The sequence below is a fragment of the Copadichromis virginalis genome, linkage group LG22 (assembly GCF_057382275.1).
Source record: "Copadichromis virginalis isolate Kocher_CV1m ecotype Utaka linkage group LG22, C_Virginalis_male_GT1.1, whole genome shotgun sequence".
Classification (NCBI taxonomy): Eukaryota; Metazoa; Chordata; class Actinopteri; order Cichliformes; family Cichlidae; genus Copadichromis; species Copadichromis virginalis.
In genome coordinates, this window is record NC_140638.1 from 12,163,628 (window position 1) to 12,190,170 (window position 26,543).

Below are 26,543 nucleotides of genomic sequence, written 5' to 3' on the forward strand. Positions count from 1 at the left end.
GAAACCAAAGTTACACTGTCGTGTCTGCACAAGTCCACGTCTCCACCATTTGATGCTTCTGGACTAAATTTCAAGAGAGCTTAGCGAAAAAGCAACACTCTAGGTTTACCTGCATCCCTACTCTCACCTAGGGTCACAAACTGTGGGTAGTGAATGAAAGCATGAGCTCACAGATATAAGCAGCGGCAATGAGTTTTCTCCGTCGGGTGGCAGTGCTCGGCCTCGGAGATTGGATGACAAGCTTAGTATTTCAGGAGGAACTCAGATTACAGCTGCAACTCCTCCACATCGAAAGGAGCCTGCTGAGGTGGTTGGGACATTTGAACATCCAGGATGACTTTGAAGAGGTCGTTGGTCAACTCGTCAGGATGGCCGAGTGGTCTAAGGCGCCAGACTCAAGGATAGGCTCCTTCCAGACAAAAGGGACTTCTGGTCTCCAAATGGAGGCGTGGGTTCAAATCCCACTCCTGACATCTACTTTCTTTACTTAAAAATATGTTTTCAAGAGCTTCATCAACCTTTGTGTGTTAAACTCAACAAAGTGCGGCTTGTTGAGGTAGCTGTAGGGTTGCTGTGAAATCAGCTTTGCAGCTTATAGGAACTTTTGTAGTGAAGAGCTTTCGTTAACATGACAGAGCTCTGCTTTCTAAGTGGAAGCCTGAATTGAAATCCCGCTTGTATCTGGCATTTGTCATGGAATACCAGAATTGCCACCTCCACCACTGGCACCCTGTGCTTTTCACAGAGGACAGCGGATTTAACCTTAGAACATATAACACATGTGAAAGCTTCCCGAGAAGTCGTGGGGAACTTTATGCTGAATGTAACATCCTTGATTATGAGTGCTTTGCTGGTGGGTCAGTGATGGTCTGGAGAGGCACATGCACTGAGGTATGCACAGGCCTCTACAGGCAAGGCAACGGCACAATGAGTGCAGTTAGGTATGGGCATGAAATTCTCCGACCCACTGTCAGACCCTACGCTGGTGCAATGGCTCCTGGCTTTCTTCCTGCTGCCCGGCCTCATCCGACAAGAGTATGCAGGCAGTTTGCGTGGGGACTGATACCGCTGACCGACACTCCCCACCCCCCAACCCTATATTGGCCTACTTGACCAAAATTCAATACAACACCCCTGGGACATTTAGCTTTGGTCCATCTGACACCACCAGGTTGGAACTCAGACTGTCCAGGAGCTCAGTGATGCCCTGGTCCAGATCTGGGGAGAAGATTCCCCGGGAGACATTCAGTCGTCTCAATCGGAGCATGCCCCGTGGTGTGGCATGCATACAAGGACATAAGAGCTTGAATGGATGATAGAAAAACTTGAAAGTAGCCTGTGCTTTCTTTGCCTGCGCTTGAAATGCTAGTCAACCTCCCCCAGCTATAAGAACCTGTGTCCATCTTAAAGCCTTGCTGCTGAAGAAGCCCAGCTAGCTCAGTCGGGAGAGCATGAGACTCTTAATCTCAGGGTCGTGGGTTCGAGCCCCACGTTGGGCGAGGGGACTTTTGTGCAAATGCCCGCAAGAGAGAAAACACGTGTGTATAGAGAACAGCAAATGGCGTGTTGTGCAAAGGAAGATGAATGTATGGTAACAGAAACCAAAGTTACACTGTCGTGTCTGCACAAGTCCACGTCTCCACCATTTGATGCTTCTGGACTAAATTTCAAGAGAGCTTAGCGAAAAAGCAACACTCTAGGTTTACCTGCATCCCTACTCTCACTTAGGGTCACAAACTGTGGGTAGTGAATGAAAGCATGAGCTCACAGATATAAGCAGCGGCAATGAGTTTTCTCCGTCGGGTGGCAGTGCTCGGCCTCGGAGATTGGATGACAAGCTTAGTATTTCAGGAGGAACTCAGATTACAGCTGCAACTCCTCCACATCGAAAGGAGCCTGCTGAGGTGGTTGGGACATTTGAACATCCAGGATGACTTTGAAGAGGTTGTTGGTCAACTCGTCAGGATGGCCGAGTGGTCTAAGGCGCCAGACTCAAGGATAGGCTCCTTCCAGACAAAAGGGACTTCTGGTCTCCAAATGGAGGCGTGGGTTCAAATCCCACTCCTGACATCTACTTTCTTTACTTAAAAATATGTTTTCAAGAGCTTCATCAACCTTTGTGTGTTAAACTCAACAAAGTGCGGCTTGTTGAGGTAGCTGTAGGGTTGCTGTGAAATCAGCTTTGCAGCTTATAGGAACTTTTGTAGTGAAGAGCTTTCGTTAACATGACAGAGCTCTGCTTTCTAAGTGGAAGCCTGAATTGAAATCCCGCTTGTATCTGGCATTTGTCATGGAATACCAGAATTGCCACCTCCACCACTGGCACCCTGTGCTTTTCACAGAGGACAGCGGATTTAACCTTAGAACATATAACACATGTGAAAGCTTCCCGAGAAGTCGTGGGGAACTTTATGCTGAATGTAACATCCTTGATTATGAGTGCTTTGCTGGTGGGTCAGTGATGGTCTGGAGAGGCACATGCACTGAGGTATGCACAGGCCTCTACAGGCAAGGCAACGGCACAATGAGTGCAGTTAGGTATGGGCATGAAATTCTCCGACCCACTGTCAGACCCTACGCTGGTGCAATGGCTCCTGGCTTTCTTCCTGCTGCCCGGCCTCATCCGACAAGAGTATGCAGGCAGTTTGCGTGGGGACTGATACCGCTGACCGACACTCCCCACCCCCCAACCCTATATTGGCCTACTTGACCAAAATTCAATACAACACCCCTGGGACATTTAGCTTTGGTCCATCTGACACCACCAGGTTGGAACTCAGACTGTCCAGGAGCTCAGTGATGCCCTGGTCCAGATCTGGGGAGAAGATTCCCCGGGAGACATTCAGTCGTCTCAATCGGAGCATGCCCCGTGGTGTGGCATGCATACAAGGACATAAGAGCTTGAATGGATGATAGAAAAACTTGAAAGTAGCCTGTGCTTTCTTTGCCTGCGCTTGAAATGCTAGTCAACCTCCCCCAGCTATAAGAACCTGTGTCCATCTTAAAGCCTTGCTGCTGAAGAAGCCCAGCTAGCTCAGTCGGGAGAGCATGAGACTCTTAATCTCAGGGTCGTGGGTTCGAGCCCCACGTTGGGCGAGGGGACTTTTGTGCAAATGCCCGCAAGAGAGAAAACACGTGTGTATAGAGAACAGCAAATGGCGTGTTGTGCAAAGGAAGATGAATGTATGGTAACAGAAACCAAAGTTACACTGTCGTGTCTGCACAAGTCCACGTCTCCACCATTTGATGCTTCTGGACTAAATTTCAAGAGAGCTTAGCGAAAAAGCAACACTCTAGGTTTACCTGCATCCCTACTCTCACTTAGGGTCACAAACTGTGGGTAGTGAATGAAAGCATGAGCTCACAGATATAAGCAGCGGCAATGAGTTTTCTCCGTCGGGTGGCAGTGCTCGGCCTCGGAGATTGGATGACAAGCTTAGTATTTCAGGAGGAACTCAGATTACAGCTGCAACTCCTCCACATCGAAAGGAGCCTGCTGAGGTGGTTGGGACATTTGAACATCCAGGATGACTTTGAAGAGGTTGTTGGTCAACTCGTCAGGATGGCCGAGTGGTCTAAGGCGCCAGACTCAAGGATAGGCTCCTTCCAGACAAAAGGGACTTCTGGTCTCCAAATGGAGGCGTGGGTTCAAATCCCACTCCTGACATCTACTTTCTTTACTTAAAAATATGTTTTCAAGAGCTTCATCAACCTTTGTGTGTTAAACTCAACAAAGTGCGGCTTGTTGAGGTAGCTGTAGGGTTGCTGTGAAATCAGCTTTGCAGCTTATAGGAACTTTTGTAGTGAAGAGCTTTCGTTAACATGACAGAGCTCTGCTTTCTAAGTGGAAGCCTGAATTGAAATCCCGCTTGTATCTGGCATTTGTCATGGAATACCAGAATTGCCACCTCCACCACTGGCACCCTGTGCTTTTCACAGAGGACAGCGGATTTAACCTTAGAACATATAACACATGTGAAAGCTTCCCGAGAAGTCGTGGGGAACTTTATGCTGAATGTAACATCCTTGATTATGAGTGCTTTGCTGGTGGGTCAGTGATGGTCTGGAGAGGCACATGCACTGAGGTATGCACAGGCCTCTACAGGCAAGGCAACGGCACAATGAGTGCAGTTAGGTATGGGCATGAAATTCTCCGACCCACTGTCAGACCCTACGCTGGTGCAATGGCTCCTGGCTTTCTTCCTGCTGCCCGGCCTCATCCGACAAGAGTATGCAGGCAGTTTGCGTGGGGACTGATACCGCTGACCGACACTCCCCACCCCCCAACCCTATATTGGCCTACTTGACCAAAATTCAATACAACACCCCTGGGACATTTAGCTTTGGTCCATCTGACACCACCAGGTTGGAACTCAGACTGTCCAGGAGCTCAGTGATGCCCTGGTCCAGATCTGGGGAGAAGATTCCCCGGGAGACATTCAGTCGTCTCAATCGGAGCATGCCCCGTGGTGTGGCATGCATACAAGGACATAAGAGCTTGAATGGATGATAGAAAAACTTGAAAGTAGCCTGTGCTTTCTTTGCCTGCGCTTGAAATGCTAGTCAACCTCCCCCAGCTATAAGAACCTGTGTCCAGCTTAAAGCCTTGCTGCCGAAGAAGCCCAGCTAGCTCAGTCGGGAGAGCATGAGACTCTTAATCTCAGGGTCGTGGGTTCGAGCCCCACGTTGGGCGAGGGGACTTTTGTGCAAATACCCGCAAGAGAGAAAACACGTGTGTATAGAGAACAGCAAATGGCGTGTTGTGCAAAGGAAGATGAATGTATGGTAACAGAAACCAAAGTTACACTGTCGTGTCTGCACAAGTCCACGTCTCCACCATTTGATGCTTCTGGACTAAATTTCAAGAGAGCTTAGCGAAAAAGCAACACTCTAGGTTTACCTGCATCCCTACTCTCACTTAGGGTCACAAACTGTGGGTAGTGAATGAAAGCATGAGCTCACAGATATAAGCAGCGGCAATGAGTTTTCTCCGTCGGGTGGCAGTGCTCGGCCTCGGAGATTGGATGACAAGCTTAGTATTTCAGGAGGAACTCAGATTACAGCTGCAACTCCTCCACATCGAAAGGAGCCTGCTGAGGTGGTTGGGACATTTGAACATCCAGGATGACTTTGAAGAGGTTGTTGGTCAACTCGTCAGGATGGCCGAGTGGTCTAAGGCGCCAGACTCAAGGATAGGCTCCTTCCAGACAAAAGGGACTTCTGGTCTCCAAATGGAGGCGTGGGTTCAAATCCCACTCCTGACATCTACTTTCTTTACTTAAAAATATGTTTTCAAGAGCTTCATCAACCTTTGTGTGTTAAACTCAACAAAGTGCGGCTTGTTGAGGTAGCTGTAGGGTTGCTGTGAAATCAGCTTTGCAGCTTATAGGAACTTTTGTAGTGAAGAGCTTTCGTTAACATGACAGAGCTCTGCTTTCTAAGTGGAAGCCTGAATTGAAATCCCGCTTGTATCTGGCATTTGTCATGGAATACCAGAATTGCCACCTCCACCACTGGCACCCTGTGCTTTTCACAGAGGACAGCGGATTTAACCTTAGAACATATAACACATGTGAAAGCTTCCCGAGAAGTCGTGGGGAACTTTATGCTGAATGTAACATCCTTGATTATGAGTGCTTTGCTGGTGGGTCAGTGATGGTCTGGAGAGGCACATGCACTGAGGTATGCACAGGCCTCTACAGGCAAGGCAACGGCACAATGAGTGCAGTTAGGTATGGGCATGAAATTCTCCGACCCACTGTCAGACCCTACGCTGGTGCAATGGCTCCTGGCTTTCTTCCTGCTGCCCGGCCTCATCCGACAAGAGTATGCAGGCAGTTTGCGTGGGGACTGATACCGCTGACCGACACTCCCCACCCCCCAACCCTATATTGGCCTACTTGACCAAAATTCAATACAACACCCCTGGGACATTTAGCTTTGGTCCATCTGACACCACCAGGTTGGAACTCAGACTGTCCAGGAGCTCAGTGATGCCCTGGTCCAGATCTGGGGAGAAGATTCCCCGGGAGACATTCAGTCGTCTCAATCGGAGCATGCCCCGTGGTGTGGCATGCATACAAGGACATAAGAGCTTGAATGGATGATAGAAAAACTTGAAAGTAGCCTGTGCTTTCTTTGCCTGCGCTTGAAATGCTAGTCAACCTCCCCCAGCTATAAGAACCTGTGTCCATCTTAAAGCCTTGCTGCTGAAGAAGCCCAGCTAGCTCAGTCGGGAGAGCATGAGACTCTTAATCTCAGGGTCGTGGGTTCGAGCCCCACGTTGGGCGAGGGGACTTTTGTGCAAATGCCCGCAAGAGAGAAAACACGTGTGTATAGAGAACAGCAAATGGCGTGTTGTGCAAAGGAAGATGAATGTATGGTAACAGAAACCAAAGTTACACTGTCGTGTCTGCACAAGTCCACGTCTCCACCATTTGATGCTTCTGGACTAAATTTCAAGAGAGCTTAGCGAAAAAGCAACACTCTAGGTTTACCTGCATCCCTACTCTCACTTAGGGTCACAAACTGTGGGTAGTGAATGAAAGCATGAGCTCACAGATATAAGCAGCGGCAATGAGTTTTCTCCGTCGGGTGGCAGTGCTCGGCCTCGGAGATTGGATGACAAGCTTAGTATTTCAGGAGGAACTCAGATTACAGCTGCAACTCCTCCACATCGAAAGGAGCCTGCTGAGGTGGTTGGGACATTTGAACATCCAGGATGACTTTGAAGAGGTTGTTGGTCAACTCGTCAGGATGGCCGAGTGGTCTAAGGCGCCAGACTCAAGGATAGGCTCCTTCCAGACAAAAGGGACTTCTGGTCTCCAAATGGAGGCGTGGGTTCAAATCCCACTCCTGACATCTACTTTCTTTACTTAAAAATATGTTTTCAAGAGCTTCATCAACCTTTGTGTGTTAAACTCAACAAAGTGCGGCTTGTTGAGGTAGCTGTAGGGTTGCTGTGAAATCAGCTTTGCAGCTTATAGGAACTTTTGTAGTGAAGAGCTTTCGTTAACATGACAGAGCTCTGCTTTCTAAGTGGAAGCCTGAATTGAAATCCCGCTTGTATCTGGCATTTGTCATGGAATACCAGAATTGCCACCTCCACCACTGGCACCCTGTGCTTTTCACAGAGGACAGCGGATTTAACCTTAGAACATATAACACATGTGAAAGCTTCCCGAGAAGTCGTGGGGAACTTTATGCTGAATGTAACATCCTTGATTATGAGTGCTTTGCTGGTGGGTCAGTGATGGTCTGGAGAGGCACATGCACTGAGGTATGCACAGGCCTCTACAGGCAAGGCAACGGCACAATGAGTGCAGTTAGGTATGGGCATGAAATTCTCCGACCCACTGTCAGACCCTACGCTGGTGCAATGGCTCCTGGCTTTCTTCCTGCTGCCCGGCCTCATCCGACAAGAGTATGCAGGCAGTTTGCGTGGGGACTGATACCGCTGACCGACACTCCCCACCCCCCAACCCTATATTGGCCTACTTGACCAAAATTCAATACAACACCCCTGGGACATTTAGCTTTGGTCCATCTGACACCACCAGGTTGGAACTCAGACTGTCCAGGAGCTCAGTGATGCCCTGGTCCAGATCTGGGGAGAAGATTCCCCGGGAGACATTCAGTCGTCTCAATCGGAGCATGCCCCGTGGTGTGGCATGCATACAAGGACATAAGAGCTTGAATGGATGATAGAAAAACTTGAAAGTAGCCTGTGCTTTCTTTGCCTGCGCTTGAAATGCTAGTCAACCTCCCCCAGCTATAAGAACCTGTGTCCATCTTAAAGCCTTGCTGCTGAAGAAGCCCAGCTAGCTCAGTCGGGAGAGCATGAGACTCTTAATCTCAGGGTCGTGGGTTCGAGCCCCACGTTGGGCGAGGGGACTTTTGTGCAAATGCCCGCAAGAGAGAAAACACGTGTGTATAGAGAACAGCAAATGGCGTGTTGTGCAAAGGAAGATGAATGTATGGTAACAGAAACCAAAGTTACACTGTCGTGTCTGCACAAGTCCACGTCTCCACCATTTGATGCTTCTGGACTAAATTTCAAGAGAGCTTAGCGAAAAAGCAACACTCTAGGTTTACCTGCATCCCTACTCTCACTTAGGGTCACAAACTGTGGGTAGTGAATGAAAGCATGAGCTCACAGATATAAGCAGCGGCAATGAGTTTTCTCCGTCGGGTGGCAGTGCTCGGCCTCGGAGATTGGATGACAAGCTTAGTATTTCAGGAGGAACTCAGATTACAGCTGCAACTCCTCCACATCGAAAGGAGCCTGCTGAGGTGGTTGGGACATTTGAACATCCAGGATGACTTTGAAGAGGTTGTTGGTCAACTCGTCAGGATGGCCGAGTGGTCTAAGGCGCCAGACTCAAGGATAGGCTCCTTCCAGACAAAAGGGACTTCTGGTCTCCAAATGGAGGCGTGGGTTCAAATCCCACTCCTGACATCTACTTTCTTTACTTAAAAATATGTTTTCAAGAGCTTCATCAACCTTTGTGTGTTAAACTCAACAAAGTGCGGCTTGTTGAGGTAGCTGTAGGGTTGCTGTGAAATCAGCTTTGCAGCTTATAGGAACTTTTGTAGTGAAGAGCTTTCGTTAACATGACAGAGCTCTGCTTTCTAAGTGGAAGCCTGAATTGAAATCCCGCTTGTATCTGGCATTTGTCATGGAATACCAGAATTGCCACCTCCACCACTGGCACCCTGTGCTTTTCACAGAGGACAGCGGATTTAACCTTAGAACATATAACACATGTGAAAGCTTCCCGAGAAGTCGTGGGGAACTTTATGCTGAATGTAACATCCTTGATTATGAGTGCTTTGCTGGTGGGTCAGTGATGGTCTGGAGAGGCACATGCACTGAGGTATGCACAGGCCTCTACAGGCAAGGCAACGGCACAATGAGTGCAGTTAGGTATGGGCATGAAATTCTCCGACCCACTGTCAGACCCTACGCTGGTGCAATGGCTCCTGGCTTTCTTCCTGCTGCCCGGCCTCATCCGACAAGAGTATGCAGGCAGTTTGCGTGGGGACTGATACCGCTGACCGACACTCCCCACCCCCCAACCCTATATTGGCCTACTTGACCAAAATTCAATACAACACCCCTGGGACATTTAGCTTTGGTCCATCTGACACCACCAGGTTGGAACTCAGACTGTCCAGGAGCTCAGTGATGCCCTGGTCCAGATCTGGGGAGAAGATTCCCCGGGAGACATTCAGTCGTCTCAATCGGAGCATGCCCCGTGGTGTGGCATGCATACAAGGACATAAGAGCTTGAATGGATGATAGAAAAACTTGAAAGTAGCCTGTGCTTTCTTTGCCTGCGCTTGAAATGCTAGTCAACCTCCCCCAGCTATAAGAACCTGTGTCCATCTTAAAGCCTTGCTGCCGAAGAAGCCCAGCTAGCTCAGTCGGGAGAGCATGAGACTCTTAATCTCAGGGTCGTGGGTTCGAGCCCCACGTTGGGCGAGGGGACTTTTGTGCAAATACCCGCAAGAGAGAAAACACGTGTGTATAGAGAACAGCAAATGGCGTGTTGTGCAAAGGAAGATGAATGTATGGTAACAGAAACCAAAGTTACACTGTCGTGTCTGCACAAGTCCACGTCTCCACCATTTGATGCTTCTGGACTAAATTTCAAGAGAGCTTAGCGAAAAAGCAACACTCTAGGTTTACCTGCATCCCTACTCTCACTTAGGGTCACAAACTGTGGGTAGTGAATGAAAGCATGAGCTCACAGATATAAGCAGCGGCAATGAGTTTTCTCCGTCGGGTGGCAGTGCTCGGCCTCGGAGATTGGATGACAAGCTTAGTATTTCAGGAGGAACTCAGATTACAGCTGCAACTCCTCCACATCGAAAGGAGCCTGCTGAGGTGGTTGGGACATTTGAACATCCAGGATGACTTTGAAGAGGTTGTTGGTCAACTCGTCAGGATGGCCGAGTGGTCTAAGGCGCCAGACTCAAGGATAGGCTCCTTCCAGACAAAAGGGACTTCTGGTCTCCAAATGGAGGCGTGGGTTCAAATCCCACTCCTGACATCTACTTTCTTTACTTAAAAATATGTTTTCAAGAGCTTCATCAACCTTTGTGTGTTAAACTCAACAAAGTGCGGCTTGTTGAGGTAGCTGTAGGGTTGCTGTGAAATCAGCTTTGCAGCTTATAGGAACTTTTGTAGTGAAGAGCTTTCGTTAACATGACAGAGCTCTGCTTTCTAAGTGGAAGCCTGAATTGAAATCCCGCTTGTATCTGGCATTTGTCATGGAATACCAGAATTGCCACCTCCACCACTGGCACCCTGTGCTTTTCACAGAGGACAGCGGATTTAACCTTAGAACATATAACACATGTGAAAGCTTCCCGAGAAGTCGTGGGGAACTTTATGCTGAATGTAACATCCTTGATTATGAGTGCTTTGCTGGTGGGTCAGTGATGGTCTGGAGAGGCACATGCACTGAGGTATGCACAGGCCTCTACAGGCAAGGCAACGGCACAATGAGTGCAGTTAGGTATGGGCATGAAATTCTCCGACCCACTGTCAGACCCTACGCTGGTGCAATGGCTCCTGGCTTTCTTCCTGCTGCCCGGCCTCATCCGACAAGAGTATGCAGGCAGTTTGCGTGGGGACTGATACCGCTGACCGACACTCCCCACCCCCCAACCCTATATTGGCCTACTTGACCAAAATTCAATACAACACCCCTGGGACATTTAGCTTTGGTCCATCTGACACCACCAGGTTGGAACTCAGACTGTCCAGGAGCTCAGTGATGCCCTGGTCCAGATCTGGGGAGAAGATTCCCCGGGAGACATTCAGTCGTCTCAATCGGAGCATGCCCCGTGGTGTGGCATGCATACAAGGACATAAGAGCTTGAATGGATGATAGAAAAACTTGAAAGTAGCCTGTGCTTTCTTTGCCTGCGCTTGAAATGCTAGTCAACCTCCCCCAGCTATAAGAACCTGTGTCCATCTTAAAGCCTTGCTGCTGAAGAAGCCCAGCTAGCTCAGTCGGGAGAGCATGAGACTCTTAATCTCAGGGTCGTGGGTTCGAGCCCCACGTTGGGCGAGGGGACTTTTGTGCAAATGCCCGCAAGAGAGAAAACACGTGTGTATAGAGAACAGCAAATGGCGTGTTGTGCAAAGGAAGATGAATGTATGGTAACAGAAACCAAAGTTACACTGTCGTGTCTGCACAAGTCCACGTCTCCACCATTTGATGCTTCTGGACTAAATTTCAAGAGAGCTTAGCGAAAAAGCAACACTCTAGGTTTACCTGCATCCCTACTCTCACTTAGGGTCACAAACTGTGGGTAGTGAATGAAAGCATGAGCTCACAGATATAAGCAGCGGCAATGAGTTTTCTCCGTCGGGTGGCAGTGCTCGGCCTCGGAGATTGGATGACAAGCTTAGTATTTCAGGAGGAACTCAGATTACAGCTGCAACTCCTCCACATCGAAAGGAGCCTGCTGAGGTGGTTGGGACATTTGAACATCCAGGATGACTTTGAAGAGGTTGTTGGTCAACTCGTCAGGATGGCCGAGTGGTCTAAGGCGCCAGACTCAAGGATAGGCTCCTTCCAGACAAAAGGGACTTCTGGTCTCCAAATGGAGGCGTGGGTTCAAATCCCACTCCTGACATCTACTTTCTTTACTTAAAAATATGTTTTCAAGAGCTTCATCAACCTTTGTGTGTTAAACTCAACAAAGTGCGGCTTGTTGAGGTAGCTGTAGGGTTGCTGTGAAATCAGCTTTGCAGCTTATAGGAACTTTTGTAGTGAAGAGCTTTCGTTAACATGACAGAGCTCTGCTTTCTAAGTGGAAGCCTGAATTGAAATCCCGCTTGTATCTGGCATTTGTCATGGAATACCAGAATTGCCACCTCCACCACTGGCACCCTGTGCTTTTCACAGAGGACAGCGGATTTAACCTTAGAACATATAACACATGTGAAAGCTTCCCGAGAAGTCGTGGGGAACTTTATGCTGAATGTAACATCCTTGATTATGAGTGCTTTGCTGGTGGGTCAGTGATGGTCTGGAGAGGCACATGCACTGAGGTATGCACAGGCCTCTACAGGCAAGGCAACGGCACAATGAGTGCAGTTAGGTATGGGCATGAAATTCTCCGACCCACTGTCAGACCCTACGCTGGTGCAATGGCTCCTGGCTTTCTTCCTGCTGCCCGGCCTCATCCGACAAGAGTATGCAGGCAGTTTGCGTGGGGACTGATACCGCTGACCGACACTCCCCACCCCCCAACCCTATATTGGCCTACTTGACCAAAATTCAATACAACACCCCTGGGACATTTAGCTTTGGTCCATCTGACACCACCAGGTTGGAACTCAGACTGTCCAGGAGCTCAGTGATGCCCTGGTCCAGATCTGGGGAGAAGATTCCCCGGGAGACATTCAGTCGTCTCAATCGGAGCATGCCCCGTGGTGTGGCATGCATACAAGGACATAAGAGCTTGAATGGATGATAGAAAAACTTGAAAGTAGCCTGTGCTTTCTTTGCCTGCGCTTGAAATGCTAGTCAACCTCCCCCAGCTATAAGAACCTGTGTCCATCTTAAAGCCTTGCTGCCGAAGAAGCCCAGCTAGCTCAGTCGGGAGAGCATGAGACTCTTAATCTCAGGGTCGTGGGTTCGAGCCCCACGTTGGGCGAGGGGACTTTTGTGCAAATGCGCGCAAGAGCGAAAACACGTGTGTATAGAGAACAGCAAATGGCGTGTTGTGCAAAGGAAGATGAATGTATGGTAACAGAAACCAAAGTTACACTGTCGTGTCTGCACAAGTCCACGTCTCCACCATTTGATTCTTCTGGACTAAATTTCAAGAGAGCTTAGCGAAAAAGCAACACTCTAGGTTTACCTGCATCCCTACTCTCACCTAGGGTCACAAACTGTGGGTAGTGAATGAAAGCATGAGCTCACAGATATAAGCAGCGGCAATGAGTTTTCTCCGTCGGGTGGCAGTGCTCGGCCTCGGAGATTGGATGACAAGCTTAGTATTTCAGGAGGAACTCAGATTACAGCTGCAACTCCTCCACATCGAAAGGAGCCTGCTGAGGTGGTTGGGACATTTGAACATCCAGGATGACTTTGAAGAGGTCGTTGGTCAACTCGTCAGGATGGCCGAGTGGTCTAAGGCGCCAGACTCAAGGATAGGCTCCTTCCAGACAAAAGGGACTTCTGGTCTCCAAATGGAGGCGTGGGTTCAAATCCCACTCCTGACATCTACTTTCTTTACTTAAAAATATTTTTCAAGAGCTTCATCAACCTTTGTGTGTTAAACTCAACAAAGTGCGGCTTGTTGAGGTAGCTGTAGGGTTGCTGTGAAATCAGCTTTGCAGCTTATAGGAACTTTTGTAGTGAAGAGCTTTCGTTAACATGACAGAGCTCTGCTTTCTAAGTGGAAGCCTGAATTGAAATCCCGCTTGTATCTGGCATTTGTCATGGAATACCAGAATTGCCACCTCCACCACTGGCACCCTGTGCTTTTCACAGAGGACAGCGGATTTAACCTTAGAACATATAACACATGTGAAAGCTTCCCGAGAAGTCGTGGGGAACTTTATGCTGAATGTAACATCCTTGATTATGAGTGCTTTGCTGGTGGGTCAGTGATGGTCTGGAGAGGCACATGCACTGAGGTATGCACAGGCCTCTACAGGCAAGGCAACGGCACAATGAGTGCAGTTAGGTATGGGCATGAAATTCTCCGACCCACTGTCAGACCCTACGCTGGTGCAATGGCTCCTGGCTTTCTTCCTGCTGCCCGGCCTCATCCGACAAGAGTATGCAGGCAGTTTGCGTGGGGACTGATACCGCTGACCGACACTCCCCACCCCCCAACCCTATATTGGCCTACTTGACCAAAATTCAATACAACACCCCTGGGACATTTAGCTTTGGTCCATCTGACACCACCAGGTTGGAACTCAGACTGTCCAGGAGCTCAGTGATGCCCTGGTCCAGATCTGGGGAGAAGATTCCCCGGGAGACATTCAGTCGTCTCAATCGGAGCATGCCCCGTGGTGTGGCATGCATACAAGGACATAAGAGCTTGAATGGATGATAGAAAAACTTGAAAGTAGCCTGTGCTTTCTTTGCCTGCGCTTGAAATGCTAGTCAACCTCCCCCAGCTATAAGAACCTGTGTCCATCTTAAAGCCTTGCTGCTGAAGAAGCCCAGCTAGCTCAGTCGGGAGAGCATGAGACTCTTAATCTCAGGGTCGTGGGTTCGAGCCCCACGTTGGGCGAGGGGACTTTTGTGCAAATGCCCGCAAGAGAGAAAACACGTGTGTATAGAGAACAGCAAATGGCGTGTTGTGCAAAGGAAGATGAATGTATGGTAACAGAAACCAAAGTTACACTGTCGTGTCTGCACAAGTCCACGTCTCCACCATTTGATGCTTCTGGACTAAATTTCAAGAGAGCTTAGCGAAAAAGCAACACTCTAGGTTTACCTGCATCCCTACTCTCACTTAGGGTCACAAACTGTGGGTAGTGAATGAAAGCATGAGCTCACAGATATAAGCAGCGGCAATGAGTTTTCTCCGTCGGGTGGCAGTGCTCGGCCTCGGAGATTGGATGACAAGCTTAGTATTTCAGGAGGAACTCAGATTACAGCTGCAACTCCTCCACATCGAAAGGAGCCTGCTGAGGTGGTTGGGACATTTGAACATCCAGGATGACTTTGAAGAGGTGGTTGGTCAACTCGTCAGGATGGCCGAGTGGTCTAAGGCGCCAGACTCAAGGATAGGCTCCTTCCAGACAAAAGGGACTTCTGGTCTCCAAATGGAGGCGTGGGTTCAAATCCCACTCCTGACATCTACTTTCTTTACTTAAAAATATGTTTTCAAGAGCTTCATCAACCTTTGTGTGTTAAACTCAACAAAGTGCGGCTTGTTGAGGTAGCTGTAGGGTTGCTGTGAAATCAGCTTTGCAGCTTATAGGAACTTTTGTAGTGAAGAGCTTTCGTTAACATGACAGAGCTCTGCTTTCTAAGTGGAAGCCTGAATTGAAATCCCGCTTGTATCTGGCATTTGTCATGGAATACCAGAATTGCCACCTCCACCACTGGCACCCTGTGCTTTTCACAGAGGACAGCGGATTTAACCTTAGAACATATAACACATGTGAAAGCTTCCCGAGAAGTCGTGGGGAACTTTATGCTGAATGTAACATCCTTGATTATGAGTGCTTTGCTGGTGGGTCAGTGATGGTCTGGAGAGGCACATGCACTGAGGTATGCACAGGCCTCTACAGGCAAGGCAACGGCACAATGAGTGCAGTTAGGTATGGGCATGAAATTCTCCGACCCACTGTCAGACCCTACGCTGGTGCAATGGCTCCTGGCTTTCTTCCTGCTGCCCGGCCTCATCCGACAAGAGTATGCAGGCAGTTTGCGTGGGGACTGATACCGCTGACCGACACTCCCCACCCCCCAACCCTATATTGGCCTACTTGACCAAAATTCAATACAACACCCCTGGGACATTTAGCTTTGGTCCATCTGACACCACCAGGTTGGAACTCAGACTGTCCAGGAGCTCAGTGATGCCCTGGTCCAGATCTGGGGAGAAGATTCCCCGGGAGACATTCAGTCGTCTCAATCGGAGCATGCCCCGTGGTGTGGCATGCATACAAGGACATAAGAGCTTGAATGGATGATAGAAAAACTTGAAAGTAGCCTGTGCTTTCTTTGCCTGCGCTTGAAATGCTAGTCAACCTCCCCCAGCTATAAGAACCTGTGTCCATCTTAAAGCCTTGCTGCTGAAGAAGCCCAGCTAGCTCAGTCGGGAGAGCATGAGACTCTTAATCTCAGGGTCGTGGGTTCGAGCCCCACGTTGGGCGAGGGGACTTTTGTGCAAATGCCCGCAAGAGAGAAAACACGTGTGTATAGAGAACAGCAAATGGCGTGTTGTGCAAAGGAAGATGAATGTATGGTAACAGAAACCAAAGTTACACTGTCGTGTCTGCACAAGTCCACGTCTCCACCATTTGATGCTTCTGGACTAAATTTCAAGAGAGCTTAGCGAAAAAGCAACACTCTAGGTTTACCTGCATCCCTACTCTCACCTAGGGTCACAAACTGTGGGTAGTGAATGAAAGCATGAGCTCACAGATATAAGCAGCGGCAATGAGTTTTCTCCGTCGGGTGGCAGTGCTCGGCCTCGGAGATTGGATGACAAGCTTAGTATTTCAGGAGGAACTCAGATTACAGCTGCAACTCCTCCACATCGAAAGGAGCCTGCTGAGGTGGTTGGGACATTTGAACATCCAGGATGACTTTGAAGAGGTCGTTGGTCAACTCGTCAGGATGGCCGAGTGGTCTAAGGCGCCAGACTCAAGGATAGGCTCCTTCCAGACAAAAGGGACTTCTGGTCTCCAAATGGAGGCGTGGGTTCAAATCCCACTCCTGACATCTACTTTCTTTACTTAAAAATATGTTTTCAAGAGCTTCATCAACCTTTGTGTGTTAAACTCAACAAAGTGCGGCTTGTTGAGGTAGCTGTAGGGTTGCTGTGAAATCAGCTTTGCAGCTTATAGGAACTTTTGTAGTGAAGAGCTTTCGTTAACATGACAGAGCTCTGCTTTCTAAGTGGAAGCCTGAATTGAAATCCCGCTTGTATCTGGCATTTGTCATGGAATACCAGAATTGCCACCTCCACCACTGGCACCCTGTGCTTTTCACAGAGGACAGCGGATTTAACCTTAGAACATATAACACATGTGAAAGCTTCCCGAGAAGTCGTGGGGAACTTTATGCTGAATGTAACATCCTTGATTATGAGTGCTTTGCTGGTGGGTCAGTGATGGTCTGGAGAGGCACATGCACTGAGGTATGCACAGGCCTCTACAGGCAAGGCAACGGCACAATGAGTGCAGTTAGGTATGGGCATGAAATTCTCCGACCCACTGTCAGACCCTACGCTGGTGCAATGGCTCCTGGCTTTCTTCCTGCTGCCCGGCCTCATCCGACAAGAGTATGCAGGCAGTTTGCGTGGGGACTGATACCGCTGACCGACACTCCCCACCCCCCAACCCTATATTGGCCTACTTGACCAAAATTCAATACAACACCCCTGGGACATTTAGCTTTGGTCCATCTGACACCACCAGGTTGGAACTCAGACTGTCCAGGAGCTCAGTGATGCCCTGGTCCAGATCTGGGGAGAAGATTCCCCGGGAGACATTCAGTCGTCTCAATCGGAGCATGCCCCGTGGTGTGGCATGCATACAAGGACATAAGAGCTTGAATGGATGATAGAAAAACTTGAAAGTAGCCTGTGCTTTCTTTGCCTGCGCTTGAAATGCTAGTCAACCTCCCCCAGCTATAAGAACCTGTGTCCATCTTAAAGCCTTGCTGCTGAAGAAGCCCAGCTAGCTCAGTCGGGAGAGCATGAGACTCTTAATCTCAGGGTCGTGGGTTCGAGCCCCACGTTGGGCGAGGGGACTTTTGTGCAAATGCCCGCAAGAGAGAAAACACGTGTGTATAGAGAACAGCAAATGGCGTGTTGTGCAAAGGAAGATGAATGTATGGTAACAGAAACCAAAGTTACACTGTCGTGTCTGCACAAGTCCACGTCTCCACCATTTGATGCTTCTGGACTAAATTTCAAGAGAGCTTAGCGAAAAAGCAACACTCTAGGTTTACCTGCATCCCTACTCTCACTTAGGGTCACAAACTGTGGGTAGTGAATGAAAGCATGAGCTCACAGATATAAGCAGCGGCAATGAGTTTTCTCCGTCGGGTGGCAGTGCTCGGCCTCGGAGATTGGATGACAAGCTTAGTATTTCAGGAGGAACTCAGATTACAGCTGCAACTCCTCCACATCGAAAGGAGCCTGCTGAGGTGGTTGGGACATTTGAACATCCAGGATGACTTTGAAGAGGTTGTTGGTCAACTCGTCAGGATGGCCGAGTGGTCTAAGGCGCCAGACTCAAGGATAGGCTCCTTCCAGACAAAAGGGACTTCTGGTCTCCAAATGGAGGCGTGGGTTCAAATCCCACTCCTGACATCTACTTTCTTTACTTAAAAATATGTTTTCAAGAGCTTCATCAACCTTTGTGTGTTAAACTCAACAAAGTGCGGCTTGTTGAGGTAGCTGTAGGGTTGCTGTGAAATCAGCTTTGCAGCTTATAGGAACTTTTGTAGTGAAGAGCTTTCGTTAACATGACAGAGCTCTGCTTTCTAAGTGGAAGCCTGAATTGAAATCCCGCTTGTATCTGGCATTTGTCATGGAATACCAGAATTGCCACCTCCACCACTGGCACCCTGTGCTTTTCACAGAGGACAGCGGATTTAACCTTAGAACATATAACACATGTGAAAGCTTCCCGAGAAGTCGTGGGGAACTTTATGCTGAATGTAACATCCTTGATTATGAGTGCTTTGCTGGTGGGTCAGTGATGGTCTGGAGAGGCACATGCACTGAGGTATGCACAGGCCTCTACAGGCAAGGCAACGGCACAATGAGTGCAGTTAGGTATGGGCATGAAATTCTCCGACCCACTGTCAGACCCTACGCTGGTGCAATGGCTCCTGGCTTTCTTCCTGCTGCCCGGCCTCATCCGACAAGAGTATGCAGGCAGTTTGCGTGGGGACTGATACCGCTGACCGACACTCCCCACCCCCCAACCCTATATTGGCCTACTTGACCAAAATTCAATACAACACCCCTGGGACATTTAGCTTTGGTCCATCTGACACCACCAGGTTGGAACTCAGACTGTCCAGGAGCTCAGTGATGCCCTGGTCCAGATCTGGGGAGAAGATTCCCCGGGAGACATTCAGTCGTCTCAATCGGAGCATGCCCCGTGGTGTGGCATGCATACAAGGACATAAGAGCTTGAATGGATGATAGAAAAACTTGAAAGTAGCCTGTGCTTTCTTTGCCTGCGCTTGAAATGCTAGTCAACCTCCCCCAGCTATAAGAACCTGTGTCCATCTTAAAGCCTTGCTGCTGAAGAAGCCCAGCTAGCTCAGTCGGGAGAGCATGAGACTCTTAATCTCAGGGTCGTGGGTTCGAGCCCCACGTTGGGCGAGGGGACTTTTGTGCAAATGCCCGCAAGAGAGAAAACACGTGTGTATAGAGAACAGCAAATGGCGTGTTGTGCAAAGGAAGATGAATGTATGGTAACAGAAACCAAAGTTACACTGTCGTGTCTGCACAAGTCCACGTCTCCACCATTTGATGCTTCTGGACTAAATTTCAAGAGAGCTTAGCGAAAAAGCAACACTCTAGGTTTACCTGCATCCCTACTCTCACTTAGGGTCACAAACTGTGGGTAGTGAATGAAAGCATGAGCTCACAGATATAAGCAGCGGCAATGAGTTTTCTCCGTCGGGTGGCAGTGCTCGGCCTCGGAGATTGGATGACAAGCTTAGTATTTCAGGAGGAACTCAGATTACAGCTGCAACTCCTCCACATCGAAAGGAGCCTGCTGAGGTGGTTGGGACATTTGAACATCCAGGATGACTTTGAAGAGGTTGTTGGTCAACTCGTCAGGATGGCCGAGTGGTCTAAGGCGCCAGACTCAAGGATAGGCTCCTTCCAGACAAAAGGGACTTCTGGTCTCCAAATGGAGGCGTGGGTTCAAATCCCACTCCTGACATCTACTTTCTTTACTTAAAAATATGTTTTCAAGAGCTTCATCAACCTTTGTGTGTTAAACTCAACAAAGTGCGGCTTGTTGAGGTAGCTGTAGGGTTGCTGTGAAATCAGCTTTGCAGCTTATAGGAACTTTTGTAGTGAAGAGCTTTCGTTAACATGACAGAGCTCTGCTTTCTAAGTGGAAGCCTGAATTGAAATCCCGCTTGTATCTGGCATTTGTCATGGAATACCAGAATTGCCACCTCCACCACTGGCACCCTGTGCTTTTCACAGAGGACAGCGGATTTAACCTTAGAACATATAACACATGTGAAAGCTTCCCGAGAAGTCGTGGGGAACTTTATGCTGAATGTAACATCCTTGATTATGAGTGCTTTGCTGGTGGGTCAGTGATGGTCTGGAGAGGCACATGCACTGAGGTATGCACAGGCCTCTACAGGCAAGGCAACGGCACAATGAGTGCAGTTAGGTATGGGCATGAAATTCTCCGACCCACTGTCAGACCCTACGCTGGTGCAATGGCTCCTGGCTTTCTTCCTGCTGCCCGGCCTCATCCGACAAGAGTATGCAGGCAGTTTGCGTGGGGACTGATACCGCTGACCGACACTCCCCACCCCCCAACCCTATATTGGCCTACTTGACCAAAATTCAATACAACACCCCTGGGACATTTAGCTTTGGTCCATCTGACACCACCAGGTTGGAACTCAGACTGTCCAGGAGCTCAGTGATGCCCTGGTCCAGATCTGGGGAGAAGATTCCCCGGGAGACATTCAGTCGTCTCAATCGGAGCATGCCCCGTGGTGTGGCATGCATACAAGGACATAAGAGCTTGAATGGATGATAGAAAAACTTGAAAGTAGCCTGTGCTTTCTTTGCCTGCGCTTGAAATGCTAGTCAACCTCCCCCAGCTATAAGAACCTGTGTCCATCTTAAAGCCTTGCTGCCGAAGAAGCCCAGCTAGCTCAGTCGGGAGAGCATGAGACTCTTAATCTCAGGGTCGTGGGTTCGAGCCCCACGTTGGGCGAGGGGACTTTTGTGCAAATACCCGCAAGAGAGAAAACACGTGTGTATAGAGAACAGCAAATGGCGTGTTGTGCAAAGGAAGATGAATGTATGGTAACAGAAACCAAAGTTACACTGTCGTGTCTGCACAAGTCCACGTCTCCACCATTTGATGCTTCTGGACTAAATTTCAAGAGAGCTTAGCGAAAAAGCAACACTCTAGGTTTACCTGCATCCCTACTCTCACTTAGGGTCACAAACTGTGGGTAGTGAATGAAAGCATGAGCTCACAGATATAAGCAGCGGCAATGAGTTTTCTCCGTCGGGTGGCAGTGCTCGGCCTCGGAGATTGGATGACAAGCTTAGTATTTCAGGAGGAACTCAGATTACAGCTGCAACTCCTCCACATCGAAAGGAGCCTGCTGAGGTGGTTGGGACATTTGAACATCCAGGATGACTTTGAAGAGGTTGTTGGTCAACTCGTCAGGATGGCCGAGTGGTCTAAGGCGCCAGACTCAAGGATAGGCTCCTTCCAGACAAAAGGGACTTCTGGTCTCCAAATGGAGGCGTGGGTTCAAATCCCACTCCTGACATCTACTTTCTTTACTTAAAAATATGTTTTCAAGAGCTTCATCAACCTTTGTGTGTTAAACTCAACAAAGTGCGGCTTGTTGAGGTAGCTGTAGGGTTGCTGTGAAATCAGCTTTGCAGCTTATAGGAACTTTTGTAGTGAAGAGCTTTCGTTAACATGACAGAGCTCTGCTTTCTAAGTGGAAGCCTGAATTGAAATCCCGCTTGTATCTGGCATTTGTCATGGAATACCAGAATTGCCACCTCCACCACTGGCACCCTGTGCTTTTCACAGAGGACAGCGGATTTAACCTTAGAACATATAACACATGTGAAAGCTTCCCGAGAAGTCGTGGGGAACTTTATGCTGAATGTAACATCCTTGATTATGAGTGCTTTGCTGGTGGGTCAGTGATGGTCTGGAGAGGCACATGCACTGAGGTATGCACAGGCCTCTACAGGCAAGGCAACGGCACAATGAGTGCAGTTAGGTATGGGCATGAAATTCTCCGACCCACTGTCAGACCCTACGCTGGTGCAATGGCTCCTGGCTTTCTTCCTGCTGCCCGGCCTCATCCGACAAGAGTATGCAGGCAGTTTGCGTGGGGACTGATACCGCTGACCGACACTCCCCACCCCCCAACCCTATATTGGCCTACTTGACCAAAATTCAATACAACACCCCTGGGACATTTAGCTTTGGTCCATCTGACACCACCAGGTTGGAACTCAGACTGTCCAGGAGCTCAGTGATGCCCTGGTCCAGATCTGGGGAGAAGATTCCCCGGGAGACATTCAGTCGTCTCAATCGGAGCATGCCCCGTGGTGTGGCATGCATACAAGGACATAAGAGCTTGAATGGATGATAGAAAAACTTGAAAGTAGCCTGTGCTTTCTTTGCCTGCGCTTGAAATGCTAGTCAACCTCCCCCAGCTATAAGAACCTGTGTCCATCTTAAAGCCTTGCTGCTGAAGAAGCCCAGCTAGCTCAGTCGGGAGAGCATGAGACTCTTAATCTCAGGGTCGTGGGTTCGAGCCCCACGTTGGGCGAGGGGACTTTTGTGCAAATGCCCGCAAGAGAGAAAACACGTGTGTATAGAGAACAGCAAATGGCGTGTTGTGCAAAGGAAGATGAATGTATGGTAACAGAAACCAAAGTTACACTGTCGTGTCTGCACAAGTCCACGTCTCCACCATTTGATGCTTCTGGACTAAATTTCAAGAGAGCTTAGCGAAAAAGCAACACTCTAGGTTTACCTGCATCCCTACTCTCACTTAGGGTCACAAACTGTGGGTAGTGAATGAAAGCATGAGCTCACAGATATAAGCAGCGGCAATGAGTTTTCTCCGTCGGGTGGCAGTGCTCGGCCTCGGAGATTGGATGACAAGCTTAGTATTTCAGGAGGAACTCAGATTACAGCTGCAACTCCTCCACATCGAAAGGAGCCTGCTGAGGTGGTTGGGACATTTGAACATCCAGGATGACTTTGAAGAGGTTGTTGGTCAACTCGTCAGGATGGCCGAGTGGTCTAAGGCGCCAGACTCAAGGATAGGCTCCTTCCAGACAAAAGGGACTTCTGGTCTCCAAATGGAGGCGTGGGTTCAAATCCCACTCCTGACATCTACTTTCTTTACTTAAAAATATGTTTTCAAGAGCTTCATCAACCTTTGTGTGTTAAACTCAACAAAGTGCGGCTTGTTGAGGTAGCTGTAGGGTTGCTGTGAAATCAGCTTTGCAGCTTATAGGAACTTTTGTAGTGAAGAGCTTTCGTTAACATGACAGAGCTCTGCTTTCTAAGTGGAAGCCTGAATTGAAATCCCGCTTGTATCTGGCATTTGTCATGGAATACCAGAATTGCCACCTCCACCACTGGCACCCTGTGCTTTTCACAGAGGACAGCGGATTTAACCTTAGAACATATAACACATGTGAAAGCTTCCCGAGAAGTCGTGGGGAACTTTATGCTGAATGTAACATCCTTGATTATGAGTGCTTTGCTGGTGGGTCAGTGATGGTCTGGAGAGGCACATGCACTGAGGTATGCACAGGCCTCTACAGGCAAGGCAACGGCACAATGAGTGCAGTTAGGTATGGGCATGAAATTCTCCGACCCACTGTCAGACCCTACGCTGGTGCAATGGCTCCTGGCTTTCTTCCTGCTGCCCGGCCTCATCCGACAAGAGTATGCAGGCAGTTTGCGTGGGGACTGATACCGCTGACCGACACTCCCCACCCCCCAACCCTATATTGGCCTACTTGACCAAAATTCAATACAACACCCCTGGGACATTTAGCTTTGGTCCATCTGACACCACCAGGTTGGAACTCAGACTGTCCAGGAGCTCAGTGATGCCCTGGTCCAGATCTGGGGAGAAGATTCCCCGGGAGACATTCAGTCGTCTCAATCGGAGCATGCCCCGTGGTGTGGCATGCATACAAGGACATAAGAGCTTGAATGGATGATAGAAAAACTTGAAAGTAGCCTGTGCTTTCTTTGCCTGCGCTTGAAATGCTAGTCAACCTCCCCCAGCTATAAGAACCTGTGTCCATCTTAAAGCCTTGCTGCCGAAGAAGCCCAGCTAGCTCAGTCGGGAGAGCATGAGACTCTTAATCTCAGGGTCGTGGGTTCGAGCCCCACGTTGGGCGAGGGGACTTTTGTGCAAATGCGCGCAAGAGCGAAAACACGTGTGTATAGAGAACAGCAAATGGCGTGTTGTGCAAAGGAAGATGAATGTATGGTAACAGAAACCAAAGTTACACTGTCGTGTCTGCACAAGTCCACGTCTCCACCATTTGATTCTTCTGGACTAAATTTCAAGAGAGCTTAGCGAAAAAGCAACACTCTAGGTTTACCTGCATCCCTACTCTCACCTAGGGTCACAAACTGTGGGTAGTGAATGAAAGCATGAGCTCACAGATATAAGCAGCGGCAATGAGTTTTCTCCGTCGGGTGGCAGTGCTCGGCCTCGGAGATTGGATGACAAGCTTAGTATTTCAGGAGGAACTCAGATTACAGCTGCAACTCCTCCACATCGAAAGGAGCCTGCTGAGGTGGTTGGGACATTTGAACATCCAGGATGACTTTGAAGAGGTCGTTGGTCAACTCGTCAGGATGGCCGAGTGGTCTAAGGCGCCAGACTCAAGGATAGGCTCCTTCCAGACAAAAGGGACTTCTGGTCTCCAAATGGAGGCGTGGGTTCAAATCCCACTCCTGACATCTACTTTCTTTACTTAAAAATATTTTTCAAGAGCTTCATCAACCTTTGTGTGTTAAACTCAACAAAGTGCGGCTTGTTGAGGTAGCTGTAGGGTTGCTGTGAAATCAGCTTTGCAGCTTATAGGAACTTTTGTAGTGAAGAGCTTTCGTTAACATGACAGAGCTCTGCTTTCTAAGTGGAAGCCTGAATTGAAATCCCGCTTGTATCTGGCATTTGTCATGGAATACCAGAATTGCCACCTCCACCACTGGCACCCTGTGCTTTTCACAGAGGACAGCGGATTTAACCTTAGAACATATAACACATGTGAAAGCTTCCCGAGAAGTCGTGGGGAACTTTATGCTGAATGTAACATCCTTGATTATGAGTGCTTTGCTGGTGGGTCAGTGATGGTCTGGAGAGGCACATGCACTGAGGTATGCACAGGCCTCTACAGGCAAGGCAACGGCACAATGAGTGCAGTTAGGTATGGGCATGAAATTCTCCGACCCACTGTCAGACCCTACGCTGGTGCAATGGCTCCTGGCTTTCTTCCTGCTGCCCGGCCTCATCCGACAAGAGTATGCAGGCAGTTTGCGTGGGGACTGATACCGCTGACCGACACTCCCCACCCCCCAACCCTATATTGGCCTACTTGACCAAAATTCAATACAACACCCCTGGGACATTTAGCTTTGGTCCATCTGACACCACCAGGTTGGAACTCAGACTGTCCAGGAGCTCAGTGATGCCCTGGTCCAGATCTGGGGAGAAGATTCCCCGGGAGACATTCAGTCGTCTCAATCGGAGCATGCCCCGTGGTGTGGCATGCATACAAGGACATAAGAGCTTGAATGGATGATAGAAAAACTTGAAAGTAGCCTGTGCTTTCTTTGCCTGCGCTTGAAATGCTAGTCAACCTCCCCCAGCTATAAGAACCTGTGTCCATCTTAAAGCCTTGCTGCTGAAGAAGCCCAGCTAGCTCAGTCGGGAGAGCATGAGACTCTTAATCTCAGGGTCGTGGGTTCGAGCCCCACGTTGGGCGAGGGGACTTTTGTGCAAATGCCCGCAAGAGAGAAAACACGTGTGTATAGAGAACAGCAAATGGCGTGTTGTGCAAAGGAAGATGAATGTATGGTAACAGAAACCAAAGTTACACTGTCGTGTCTGCACAAGTCCACGTCTCCACCATTTGATGCTTCTGGACTAAATTTCAAGAGAGCTTAGCGAAAAAGCAACACTCTAGGTTTACCTGCATCCCTACTCTCACTTAGGGTCACAAACTGTGGGTAGTGAATGAAAGCATGAGCTCACAGATATAAGCAGCGGCAATGAGTTTTCTCCGTCGGGTGGCAGTGCTCGGCCTCGGAGATTGGATGACAAGCTTAGTATTTCAGGAGGAACTCAGATTACAGCTGCAACTCCTCCACATCGAAAGGAGCCTGCTGAGGTGGTTGGGACATTTGAACATCCAGGATGACTTTGAAGAGGTCGTTGGTCAACTCGTCAGGATGGCCGAGTGGTCTAAGGCGCCAGACTCAAGGATAGGCTCCTTCCAGACAAAAGGGACTTCTGGTCTCCAAATGGAGGCGTGGGTTCAAATCCCACTCCTGACATCTACTTTCTTTACTTAAAAATATGTTTTCAAGAGCTTCATCAACCTTTGTTTGTTAAACTCAACAAACTGCGGCTTGTTGAGGTAGCTGTAGGGTTGCTGTGAAATCAGCTTTGCAGCTTATAGGAACTTTTGTAGTGAAGAGCTTTCGTTAACATGACAGAGCTCTGCTTTCTAAGTGGAAGCCTGAATTGAAATCCCGCTTGTATCTGGCATTTGTCATGGAATACCAGAATTGCCACCTCCACCACTGGCACCCTGTGCTTTTCACAGAGGACAGCGGATTTAACCTTAGAACATATAACACATGTGAAAGCTTCCCGAGAAGTCGTGGGGAACTTTATGCTGAATGTAACATCCTTGATTATGAGTGCTTTGCTGGTGGGTCAGTGATGGTCTGGAGAGGCACATGCACTGAGGTATGCACAGGCCTCTACAGGCAAGGCAACGGCACAATGAGTGCAGTTAGGTATGGGCATGAAATTCTCCGACCCACTGTCAGACCCTACGCTGGTGCAATG

General features: G+C 48.9%; 33 non-coding genes across 33 annotated transcripts; all 33 read left to right on the plus strand.

Annotated features, from left to right (window-relative positions):
• Positions 1-362: 362 nt before the first annotated feature.
• On the plus strand, positions 363-473 carry trnal-caa (transfer RNA leucine (anticodon CAA)). The gene is made up of 2 exons: positions 363-400; positions 428-473. It is a non-coding gene; the product is annotated as a tRNA-Leu (tRNA).
• Positions 474-1,426: 953 nt separating this feature from the next.
• trnak-cuu (transfer RNA lysine (anticodon CUU)) lies at positions 1,427-1,499 on the plus strand. The gene has a single exon. It is a non-coding gene; the product is annotated as a tRNA-Lys (tRNA).
• A 460-nt stretch (positions 1,500-1,959) lies between these two features.
• Positions 1,960-2,070, plus strand: trnal-caa (transfer RNA leucine (anticodon CAA)). Its single transcript has 2 exons — positions 1,960-1,997; positions 2,025-2,070. It is a non-coding gene; the product is annotated as a tRNA-Leu (tRNA).
• Positions 2,071-3,023: 953 nt separating this feature from the next.
• On the plus strand, positions 3,024-3,096 carry trnak-cuu (transfer RNA lysine (anticodon CUU)). Its single transcript has one exon. It is a non-coding gene; the product is annotated as a tRNA-Lys (tRNA).
• A 460-nt stretch (positions 3,097-3,556) lies between these two features.
• trnal-caa (transfer RNA leucine (anticodon CAA)) lies at positions 3,557-3,667 on the plus strand. The gene is made up of 2 exons: positions 3,557-3,594; positions 3,622-3,667. It is a non-coding gene; the product is annotated as a tRNA-Leu (tRNA).
• A 953-nt stretch (positions 3,668-4,620) lies between these two features.
• Positions 4,621-4,693, plus strand: trnak-cuu (transfer RNA lysine (anticodon CUU)). Its single transcript has one exon. It is a non-coding gene; the product is annotated as a tRNA-Lys (tRNA).
• Positions 4,694-5,153: 460 nt separating this feature from the next.
• On the plus strand, positions 5,154-5,264 carry trnal-caa (transfer RNA leucine (anticodon CAA)). The gene is made up of 2 exons: positions 5,154-5,191; positions 5,219-5,264. It is a non-coding gene; the product is annotated as a tRNA-Leu (tRNA).
• A 953-nt stretch (positions 5,265-6,217) lies between these two features.
• trnak-cuu (transfer RNA lysine (anticodon CUU)) lies at positions 6,218-6,290 on the plus strand. The gene has a single exon. It is a non-coding gene; the product is annotated as a tRNA-Lys (tRNA).
• A 460-nt stretch (positions 6,291-6,750) lies between these two features.
• trnal-caa (transfer RNA leucine (anticodon CAA)) lies at positions 6,751-6,861 on the plus strand. Its single transcript has 2 exons — positions 6,751-6,788; positions 6,816-6,861. It is a non-coding gene; the product is annotated as a tRNA-Leu (tRNA).
• Positions 6,862-7,814: 953 nt separating this feature from the next.
• Positions 7,815-7,887, plus strand: trnak-cuu (transfer RNA lysine (anticodon CUU)). Its single transcript has one exon. It is a non-coding gene; the product is annotated as a tRNA-Lys (tRNA).
• Positions 7,888-8,347: 460 nt separating this feature from the next.
• Positions 8,348-8,458, plus strand: trnal-caa (transfer RNA leucine (anticodon CAA)). Its single transcript has 2 exons — positions 8,348-8,385; positions 8,413-8,458. It is a non-coding gene; the product is annotated as a tRNA-Leu (tRNA).
• Positions 8,459-9,411: 953 nt separating this feature from the next.
• trnak-cuu (transfer RNA lysine (anticodon CUU)) lies at positions 9,412-9,484 on the plus strand. The gene has a single exon. It is a non-coding gene; the product is annotated as a tRNA-Lys (tRNA).
• Positions 9,485-9,944: 460 nt separating this feature from the next.
• On the plus strand, positions 9,945-10,055 carry trnal-caa (transfer RNA leucine (anticodon CAA)). Its single transcript has 2 exons — positions 9,945-9,982; positions 10,010-10,055. It is a non-coding gene; the product is annotated as a tRNA-Leu (tRNA).
• A 953-nt stretch (positions 10,056-11,008) lies between these two features.
• On the plus strand, positions 11,009-11,081 carry trnak-cuu (transfer RNA lysine (anticodon CUU)). Its single transcript has one exon. It is a non-coding gene; the product is annotated as a tRNA-Lys (tRNA).
• Positions 11,082-11,541: 460 nt separating this feature from the next.
• trnal-caa (transfer RNA leucine (anticodon CAA)) lies at positions 11,542-11,652 on the plus strand. The gene is made up of 2 exons: positions 11,542-11,579; positions 11,607-11,652. It is a non-coding gene; the product is annotated as a tRNA-Leu (tRNA).
• A 953-nt stretch (positions 11,653-12,605) lies between these two features.
• Positions 12,606-12,678, plus strand: trnak-cuu (transfer RNA lysine (anticodon CUU)). The gene has a single exon. It is a non-coding gene; the product is annotated as a tRNA-Lys (tRNA).
• Positions 12,679-13,138: 460 nt separating this feature from the next.
• Positions 13,139-13,249, plus strand: trnal-caa (transfer RNA leucine (anticodon CAA)). Its single transcript has 2 exons — positions 13,139-13,176; positions 13,204-13,249. It is a non-coding gene; the product is annotated as a tRNA-Leu (tRNA).
• A 952-nt stretch (positions 13,250-14,201) lies between these two features.
• On the plus strand, positions 14,202-14,274 carry trnak-cuu (transfer RNA lysine (anticodon CUU)). The gene has a single exon. It is a non-coding gene; the product is annotated as a tRNA-Lys (tRNA).
• A 460-nt stretch (positions 14,275-14,734) lies between these two features.
• Positions 14,735-14,845, plus strand: trnal-caa (transfer RNA leucine (anticodon CAA)). The gene is made up of 2 exons: positions 14,735-14,772; positions 14,800-14,845. It is a non-coding gene; the product is annotated as a tRNA-Leu (tRNA).
• Positions 14,846-15,798: 953 nt separating this feature from the next.
• trnak-cuu (transfer RNA lysine (anticodon CUU)) lies at positions 15,799-15,871 on the plus strand. The gene has a single exon. It is a non-coding gene; the product is annotated as a tRNA-Lys (tRNA).
• Positions 15,872-16,331: 460 nt separating this feature from the next.
• Positions 16,332-16,442, plus strand: trnal-caa (transfer RNA leucine (anticodon CAA)). The gene is made up of 2 exons: positions 16,332-16,369; positions 16,397-16,442. It is a non-coding gene; the product is annotated as a tRNA-Leu (tRNA).
• A 953-nt stretch (positions 16,443-17,395) lies between these two features.
• trnak-cuu (transfer RNA lysine (anticodon CUU)) lies at positions 17,396-17,468 on the plus strand. The gene has a single exon. It is a non-coding gene; the product is annotated as a tRNA-Lys (tRNA).
• Positions 17,469-17,928: 460 nt separating this feature from the next.
• On the plus strand, positions 17,929-18,039 carry trnal-caa (transfer RNA leucine (anticodon CAA)). Its single transcript has 2 exons — positions 17,929-17,966; positions 17,994-18,039. It is a non-coding gene; the product is annotated as a tRNA-Leu (tRNA).
• Positions 18,040-18,992: 953 nt separating this feature from the next.
• On the plus strand, positions 18,993-19,065 carry trnak-cuu (transfer RNA lysine (anticodon CUU)). Its single transcript has one exon. It is a non-coding gene; the product is annotated as a tRNA-Lys (tRNA).
• A 460-nt stretch (positions 19,066-19,525) lies between these two features.
• Positions 19,526-19,636, plus strand: trnal-caa (transfer RNA leucine (anticodon CAA)). The gene is made up of 2 exons: positions 19,526-19,563; positions 19,591-19,636. It is a non-coding gene; the product is annotated as a tRNA-Leu (tRNA).
• A 953-nt stretch (positions 19,637-20,589) lies between these two features.
• On the plus strand, positions 20,590-20,662 carry trnak-cuu (transfer RNA lysine (anticodon CUU)). Its single transcript has one exon. It is a non-coding gene; the product is annotated as a tRNA-Lys (tRNA).
• Positions 20,663-21,122: 460 nt separating this feature from the next.
• On the plus strand, positions 21,123-21,233 carry trnal-caa (transfer RNA leucine (anticodon CAA)). The gene is made up of 2 exons: positions 21,123-21,160; positions 21,188-21,233. It is a non-coding gene; the product is annotated as a tRNA-Leu (tRNA).
• A 953-nt stretch (positions 21,234-22,186) lies between these two features.
• Positions 22,187-22,259, plus strand: trnak-cuu (transfer RNA lysine (anticodon CUU)). Its single transcript has one exon. It is a non-coding gene; the product is annotated as a tRNA-Lys (tRNA).
• A 460-nt stretch (positions 22,260-22,719) lies between these two features.
• trnal-caa (transfer RNA leucine (anticodon CAA)) lies at positions 22,720-22,830 on the plus strand. Its single transcript has 2 exons — positions 22,720-22,757; positions 22,785-22,830. It is a non-coding gene; the product is annotated as a tRNA-Leu (tRNA).
• Positions 22,831-23,783: 953 nt separating this feature from the next.
• trnak-cuu (transfer RNA lysine (anticodon CUU)) lies at positions 23,784-23,856 on the plus strand. Its single transcript has one exon. It is a non-coding gene; the product is annotated as a tRNA-Lys (tRNA).
• Positions 23,857-24,316: 460 nt separating this feature from the next.
• trnal-caa (transfer RNA leucine (anticodon CAA)) lies at positions 24,317-24,427 on the plus strand. Its single transcript has 2 exons — positions 24,317-24,354; positions 24,382-24,427. It is a non-coding gene; the product is annotated as a tRNA-Leu (tRNA).
• Positions 24,428-25,379: 952 nt separating this feature from the next.
• On the plus strand, positions 25,380-25,452 carry trnak-cuu (transfer RNA lysine (anticodon CUU)). The gene has a single exon. It is a non-coding gene; the product is annotated as a tRNA-Lys (tRNA).
• Positions 25,453-25,912: 460 nt separating this feature from the next.
• Positions 25,913-26,023, plus strand: trnal-caa (transfer RNA leucine (anticodon CAA)). The gene is made up of 2 exons: positions 25,913-25,950; positions 25,978-26,023. It is a non-coding gene; the product is annotated as a tRNA-Leu (tRNA).
• Positions 26,024-26,543: the final 520 nt, after the last annotated feature.